General features: G+C 52.7%; 1 long non-coding RNA gene across 1 annotated transcript; it reads left to right on the top strand.

Moving 5' to 3' along the window:
• The first annotated feature begins 6,950 nt into the window (after positions 1-6,950).
• On the top strand, positions 6,951-7,963 carry LOC126994587 (uncharacterized). The gene is made up of 2 exons (XR_007749312.1): positions 6,951-7,524; positions 7,693-7,963. It is a non-coding gene; the product is annotated as an uncharacterized LOC126994587 (long non-coding RNA).
• Positions 7,964-8,225: the final 262 nt, after the last annotated feature.

The following is an 8,225-nucleotide window of genomic DNA, read 5'->3' as shown; positions in this document are numbered from 1 at the left end:
ACCCGCCACACGATTCATGACTGAGGGCCTCGTCCAGCGCTCAAGACGCAAAGTTTACCCGCCACACACCGAATTGTATGTCGTATAAAGGGCCTGTGTCTCCTTGACTTGTCCGTTACTCCGGCCGTTTACCCGTCACTCGAGCAGTCGGTGACTGCCTCGGCCAGCGCTCAGGAGGCAAATCGAACCATTAAGGGCGAGCGACCTACCCCCGCCGATTACCCGCTGGCCTAGGCCAGCGCTCGCGAGGCTTGAGTCCGTTACTCCCGCCGTTTACCCGTCAGTTACTGCCTCGGCCAGCGCTCAAGAAGCAAACCTACCTCCGCCGATTACCCACTTGCCTCTTCCAGCATTCACGAGGCAAAACGAACCATTAAGTGCGAGCGAGCTACCCCCGCTGATTACTCGCTTGCCTCGTCCAGCACTCACCAGGCAAAACGAGCCATCAGGTGCTGGCGCTAACCCCCCCCCCCCCCCCGATTACCCGCCATACGATTCATGACTGAGGGCCTCGTCCAGCGCTCAAGACGCAAAGTTTACCCGCCACACACCAAATTGTATGTCGTATAAAGGGCCAGTGTCTCCTTGACTTGTCCGTTACTCCTGCCGTTTACCCCTCACTCGAGCAGTCGGTGACTGCCTCGGCCAGCGCTCAGGAGGCAAAGCGAACCATTAATGGCGAGCGACCTACACCCGCCGATTACCCGCTGGCCTCGGCCAGCGTTCGCGAGGCCTGAGTCCGTTACTCCCACCGTTTACCCGTCAGTTACTGCCTCGGCCAGCGCTCAAGAGGCAAAGCGAACCATTAAGGGCGAGCGACCTACCTCCGCCGATTACCCGCGTGCCTCGTCCAGCACTCACGAGGCAAAACGAACCATTATTAAGTGCGAGCGAGCTACCCCCGCTGATTACCCGCTTGCCTCGTCCAGCGCTCACGAGGCAAAACGAGCCATCAGGTACAGGCGCGTTACCCATCACCCCCCACCCCACCCCCCGTTTACCCGCCACACGATTCATGACTGAGGGCCTCGTCCAGCGCTCAAGACGCAAAGTTTACCCGCCACACACCAAATTGTATGTCATATGAAGGGCCAGTGTCTCCTTGACTTGTCCGTTACTCCGGCCGTTTACCCGTCACTCGAGCAGTCGGTGACTGCCTCGGCCAGCGCTCAGGAGGCAAATCGAACCATTAAGGGCGAGCGACCTACCCCCGCCGATTACCCGCTGGCCTAGGCCAGCGCTCGCGAGGCTTGAGTCCGTTACTCCCGCCGTTTACCCGTCAGTTACTGCCTCGGCCAGCGCTCATGAAGCAAACCGAACCATTATTAAGGGAGAACGACCTACCTCCGCCGATTACCCACTTGCCTCTTCCAGCATTCACGAGGCAAAACGAACCATTAAGTGCGAGCGAGCTACCCCCGCTGATTACTCGCTTGCCTCGTCCAGCACTCACCAGGCAAAACGAGCCATCAGGTGCTGGCGCTAAACCCCCCCCCCCCCCCCCCAGCCGTTTAACCGTCACTCAAGCAGTCGGTGTCTGCCTCGGCCAGCGCTCAGGAGGCAAAGCGAACAATTAAGGGCGAGCGACCTACCCCCGCCGATTACCTACTGGTCTCGGCCAGCGCTCGCGAGGCCTGAGTCCGTTACTCCCGCCGTTTACCCGTCAGTGACTGCCTTGGCCAGCGCTCAAGAGGCACAGCGAACCAATAAGGGCGAGCGACCTACCCCCGCCGATTACCCACTGGCCTTGGCCAGCGCTCGCGAGGCCTGAATCCGTTACTCCCGCCGTTTACCCGTCAGTGACTGCCTCGGCCAGCGCTCAAGAGGCAAAGGGTACCATTATTAAGGGCGAGCGAAATACCCCCGCCGATTAGCCGCTGGCCTCGGCCAGCGCTCGCGAGGCCTGAGTCCGTTACTCCCGTCGTTTACCCGTCAGTTACTGCCTCGGCCATCGATCAAGAGGCAAAGCGAACCATTATTAAGGGAGAGCGACCTACCTCCGCCGATTACCCGCTTGCCTCGCCCAGCACTCACAAGGCAAAACGAACCATTATTAAGTGCGAGCGAGCTACCCCCGCTGATTACCCGCTTGCCTCGTCCAGCGCTCACGAGGTAAAACGAGCCATCAGGTGCTGGCCTCAAGTCGCAAAGTTTACCCGCCACACACCAAATTGTATGTCTTATGAAGGGCCAGTGTCTCCTTGACTTGTCCGTTACTCCAGCCGTTTAACCGTCACTCGAGCAGTCGGTGACTGCCTCGGTCAGCGCTCAGGAGGCAAAGCGAATAATTAAGGACGAGTGATCTACCCCCGCCGAATACCCACTGGCCTCGGCCAGCGCTCGCGAGGCCTGAGTCCGTTACTCCCGCCGTTTACCTGTCAGTGACTGCCTCGGCCAGCGCTCACGAGGCAAATCCAACCATTAAGGGCGAGAGATCTCACCCCGCCAATTACCCGCTGGCATCGGCCAGCGCTCACGAGGCCTGAGTCCATTACTCCCGCCGTTTACCCGTCAGTGACTGCCTCGGCCACCGCTCAAGAGGCAAAGCGAACCAATATTAAGGGAGAGCGACCCACCACCGCCGATTACCCGCTTGCCTCGTCCAGCACTCACGAGACAATGTAGTGACCACAATGTGATAAATGTGAAGAACGATATGTCAGTGCGTTTTGAGAGTGAAATAAGAGAAGAGGACTAGGTGAGTTACAGGGCAGACTGAAGAAATGAAGGTGGATGAAACGAGAAAGAAAATGGTGTGTGTTATGGGTCACTACAACAAAACGACCCATTATTAAGTGCGAGCGAACTACCCCCGCTGATTACCCACTTCCCTCGTTCAGCGCTCACGAGGCAGACCGAGCCATCAGGTGCTGGCGCGGTACCCCCCCCCTCCCCCCCCCCCCCCCGTTTACCAGCCACACGATTCATGACTGAGGGCCTCGTCCAGCGCTGAAGACGCAAAGTTTACCCGCCACACACCAAATTGTATGTCGTATGAAGGGCCAGTGTCTCCTTGACTTGTCCGTTACTCCAGCCGTTTACCCGTTTCCCGAGCAGTCGGTGACTGCCTCGGCCAGCGCTCACGAGGCAAAGCGAGCTATTAAGGGCGAGCGACCTACGCCCCTCCGATTACCCGCTGGCCTCGGCCAGCGCTCGCGAGGCCTGAATCCGTTACTCACGCCGTTTACCCGTCAGTGACTGCCTCGGCCAGTGCTCAAGAGGCAAAGGGATACATTATGGGGCGAGCGACCTACCCCCGCCGATTTCCCGCTGGCATCGGCCAGCGCTCGCGTGGCCTGAGTCCGTTACTCCCGCCATTTAACCATCAGTGACTGCCTCGGCCAGCGCACAAGAGGTAAAGCAAACCATTAAGGGCGAGCGACCTACCCCCGCCGATTACCCGCTGGCCTCGACCAGCGCTCGCGAGGCCTGAGTCCGTTAATCCCGCCGTTTACCCGTCGGTTACTGCCTCGGCCAGCGCTCAAGAGGCAAAGCGAACCATTAAGGGCGAGCGACCTACTTCCGCCTATTACCCGTTGGCCTCGGTCAGCGCTTGCGAGGCCTGAGTCCGTTACTCCCACCGTTTACCCGTCAGTTACTGCCTCGGCCAGCGCTCAAAAAGTAAAGCGAACCATTATTAAGGGAGAGCGACCTACCTCCGCCGATTACCCGCTTGCCTCGTCCAGCACTAACGAGGCAAAACGAGCCATCAGGTGCTGGCGCGCAACCCACCCCCCCTCCCCCACCCCCACCCCCCGATTACCCGCCATACGATTCATGACTGAGGGCCTCGTCCAGCGCTCAAGACGCAAAGGGAACCATTAAGGGCGAGCGACCTACACCCGCCGATTACCCAGCGCTCGCGAGGCCTGAATCCGTTACTCACGCCGTTTACCCGTCAGTGACTGCCTCGGCCAGCGCTCAAGAGGCAAAACGAACCATTAAGGGGCGAGCGTCCTACCCCCGTCGATTGCCCGCTGGCCTCAGCGAGCGCTCGCGAGGCCTAAATCCGTTTCTCACGCCATTTACCCGTCAGTGACTGCCTCGGCCAGCGCTCAGGAGGCAAAGCGAACCATTAAGGGCGGGCGACCTACCCCCGCCGATTACCCGTTGGCCTCGGCCAGCGCTTGCGAGGCCTGAGACCGTTACTCTCACCGTTTACCCGTCAGTTACTGCCTCCGCCAGCGCTCAAAAGGCAAAGGGAACCATTATTAAGGGAGAGCGACCTACCTCCGCCGATTACCCGCTTGCCTCTTCCAGCACTCACGAGGCAAAACGAACCATTAAGTGCGAGCGAGCTACCCCCGCTGATTACTCGCTTGCCTCGTCCAGCACTAACGAGGCAAAACGAGCCATCAGGTCCTGGCGCGCGACCTCCCCGCTTACCCGCCATATGATTCATGACTGAGGGCCTCGTCCAGCGCTCAAGACGCAAAGGGAATCATTAAGGGCGAGCGACCTACCCCCGCCGATTACCCAGCGCTCGCGAGGCCTGAGTCCGTTACTCCCGCCGTTTACCCGTCAGTTACTGACTCGGCCAGCGCTCAAGAGGCAAAGCGAACCATTAACCCTAGATAGGTACAGCGGGGTCTTTCTGACCCAACGCCAATGCGCAGTTGTACTGTTTGGGGTGGTACGGAAAATGAGTAGTTGGTAACTCCCTGCCTTACAGCGAGTCTGTTAGTGCACGACGTGCTCTTGGAAAGGTAGGGTGTATGCTTGTCTCTCTCATCCCATATATGAGTTATGAACCATGATGGGGTCAGAGAGACCCCACTGAACCTAATATGTATCAAGTGTCATAATATGCATTGTGTAGTATAACAAAGTTCTTTTAGTAATCTATTGGACCCAGCAATGCATATCTGGTATAACTTACTGCATTGATAGTTCTTACTTTTATTTAGAAGGAACTGGTTGCCAGTTTTATAATTTGCACACGTTCATGTTGAATTATCTGATATTGTCTAATATACGTTTTACTATTTATCTCACGATTCACATATGTTGTTTGGCCACATGTAAACTCAGGTTCCTTTTGTTGATGTCGGAACAAAGGGAAAGGTGTGTGCTCAAACATGCAAGACGAAATAGTATAAAAATAGGGAGATTTTAAATTTTAAATGCCCAGCTGAGTAAAGGGCTGCGCCTCACGTCAACATCACGTGGTGGGCAGGGCCAAACCCCGCTAACTGGAACATGCACATTATTTGCCGGTATATATGTAATAGTGACTAGAATGATCGTTTTTTTTATGATTTTTACGTCATTTATCATGAGGGTGTATACTTTTTCTCATTAGTGACATTGTATTACATTCTATTGCAGTGGCCCCCTTACAATGGCTGGCAGAACACAAGATGAGGGGGGTTCTATAGACGATGGAGAGAGAGACATTGAATTGATTCTTGATGGGGATGAGCTCGAACTTCTTGATTTGGATACAGAGATTGAATCTGTATATGATAGTGATGAAATGGAGGAGGAGGAGGAGGGGGAGGAAGATGATGATGAGTGGCTTATGCACCTAGTCACTCATCGCACTCCCCGCTCGCGACGAAAACACTCTCGTGGTAGTTCTAAAGGCTCAGCAAACACACGAAGTTCTATACCTGCCTTGCCTGACATGCCATCTACCTCATCAGCCTTGCCTGGCATGCCATCTACCTCATCAGCCTTGCCTGGCATGCCATCTACCTCATCAGCCTTGCCTGGCATGCCATCTACCTCATCAGCCTTGCCTGGCATGCCATCTACCTCATCAGCCTTGCCTGGCATGCCATCTACCTCATCAGCCTTGCCTGGCATGCCATCTACCTCATCAGCCTTGCCTGGTATGCCATCTACCTCATCAGCCTTGCCTGACAGGCCATCTACCTCATCAGCCTTGCCTGACTTACCTGCTCTATCATCTGCCACTTCACCCTCACATACGGCCAGCAGGTCAACGCAAAAGGACAGTGAAGGGCCACTACAAAACCATGTACATAAGTTCAAAGAGTCACAACTGAGGGGCAAAGATGGAACACTGTGGTGCACTAAACCTTTAGTCCAAAGTGCAAGACTGCAACATCATAACCAGCCAAGAAACTACGCTGTAGGTCCCACAGTTGTTACTCAGGGAGCTGCAACTCCAGTGGAGTGTTTGCATTTGTTCTTGGACGACAACTTCTATTCAACAACTGTGAAGCACACTAATGAAATGATTGACATACTCTCACAACGGATTAAGTCTAAGAGGGGCACCTATAGTAGGACAACGGTGGCAGAAGTGAAGGCATTAGTTGGTGTTCTGCTGTTGTCAGGAGTCAGCAAGACAATCACGTTACAACATCTGAGATGTGGGACCATCGCTTTGGAGCTCCACTATACAGGGCCGCCATGAGTGAGCGGCGCTTCTGTTTCCTCCTTAGATGTCTTCGATTCGACGACAAAACAACTAGACAAGAGCGTGTGAAGACAGACAGATTTGCCCCTATACGAATCCTGTGGGACAGCTTCATTGAAAAGTGCAAAAGGAACTACATTCCTGATGAAAACATCACAGTTGATGAACAACTGTTGGGGTTTAGAGGGCGATGTGCATTCCGCATGTACATTGCCAATAAACCTGCTAAATATGGCTTGAAGATTATCATGGCAAACGACAGCAAAACCAGTTATTTACTGAATGCCATTCCCTACCTAGGGAAAGATGTTCAGAGAGGTCAGGTGGGAAGTCTTGGCCAGTACTATACAATGGAGCTGATGAGACCTTACTTGGGTCAATACCGCAACGTCACAACAGACAATTGGTTTATGTCTCTACCTCTGGTCAAGGGTCTGCTAGAAGAAAATACCACAGCTGTTGGTACCTTACGCAAAAAGCCCTACGTACCAGAGAAAATGATTGAACTCAAGAAGGAGCGTCCCATCAAAACCAAGGCATTCCTCTACAGTGACCAAATTATGATGCTGTCTTTCAAGCCAAAGGCCAATAAAATTGTTATGCTCCTAACATCAAAACATCAGAAGGGGAATATCTGTGAAGACGGAAAGGCTGAGGTGGTGCACTTCTATAACAGCACAAAAGGAGGCACTGACACATTTGATCAGATGTGTCAGCGGTATTCTTGTAGTCGAAAGACTAAACGTTGGCCTTTGTGCATCTACTATGGAATAGTCAATGCAGCCAGCATTAATTCCTATATTATATACTGCAAGAAATGTTCTGATCGCCATATCAAAAAGATGGAGAGACGATGTTTCATGCAGGAAGCTGCCTATGAGCTGGTCAAGCCATGGGCCCAACAGAGACTCACAGAACAGGGACTTCCCCGCCAGATAGTTTTCCACATTCGTTCTGTGTTTGGGTGGGAAGCACCAGCTTTCCCAACAACATCTGGCGAAGCAAAGAAGAGGAAGAGGTGTGAGTTGTGCCCCAGGACCAAAGACAATAAGACTACATCGAAGTGCCAGTACTGTAGCAGGGCTGTTTGTGGGAAACACTTTGTTCCTGTCTGCAGAGACTGCTTGTAGAAAAAGGTAAGCACACTTAGATTTCATAAAGTATGATGTGTTCATGTATTTAGCTATATTTTATCATCAATATACAACATACATACGAATAAAAAAAAACATAAAGTGACTTATGTAATTCAACACCAAAAAGGGGCACAAAAAATAATGACTGTTTTTATTTACTTATTGCAGGTTCTGCCAGGGAGTGGATGTGGTTTTTACACATTTACTGAAGAAAGTGATGTGCAAGGATGCAATTTATGGTGGTATAGCAAGTTTCAAGAGTTCAGTTTTTTTTTTTACATTTTTTTGGTAACATGCTGTAAAAGATAGGAGTAATTTTTTTTATAAATTCACTACAATTATTCAAATACAGCAAAAGTGCAGTTTTCAGTTCCAAAGAACGTCAGAGGATTTATATTTTTGCATAAAAACTGTGCAACATAATAAATGTTGAATATGATTTATCTATTATTTTTTTTAGTCCTTGGGTCAAAAAGACCCCACTGTACCTAATGATCCCAGATATCCCACTGTACCTATCTAGGGAACCGTCGTCTTCTCCAGCACGGTGAGCTGGCCGAGCCGCGCCACGCCCTCCCGCTGGGGGGCGTCGCGGAGTGCGAGCAGTGGAGAGGTTAAGGGCGAGCGACCTACCCCCGCCGATTACCCGTTGGCCTCGGCCAGCGCTTGCGAGGCCAGAGACTGTTACTCTCACCGTTTAC

The sequence above is a fragment of the Eriocheir sinensis genome, unplaced genomic scaffold, assembly GCF_024679095.1.
Source record: "Eriocheir sinensis breed Jianghai 21 unplaced genomic scaffold, ASM2467909v1 Scaffold825, whole genome shotgun sequence".
In the NCBI taxonomy this organism is placed as follows: domain Eukaryota; kingdom Metazoa; phylum Arthropoda; class Malacostraca; order Decapoda; family Varunidae; genus Eriocheir; species Eriocheir sinensis.
Note: the sequence above shows the minus strand (reverse complement) of the source record. Positions and strands in the feature narration are given on the sequence as shown.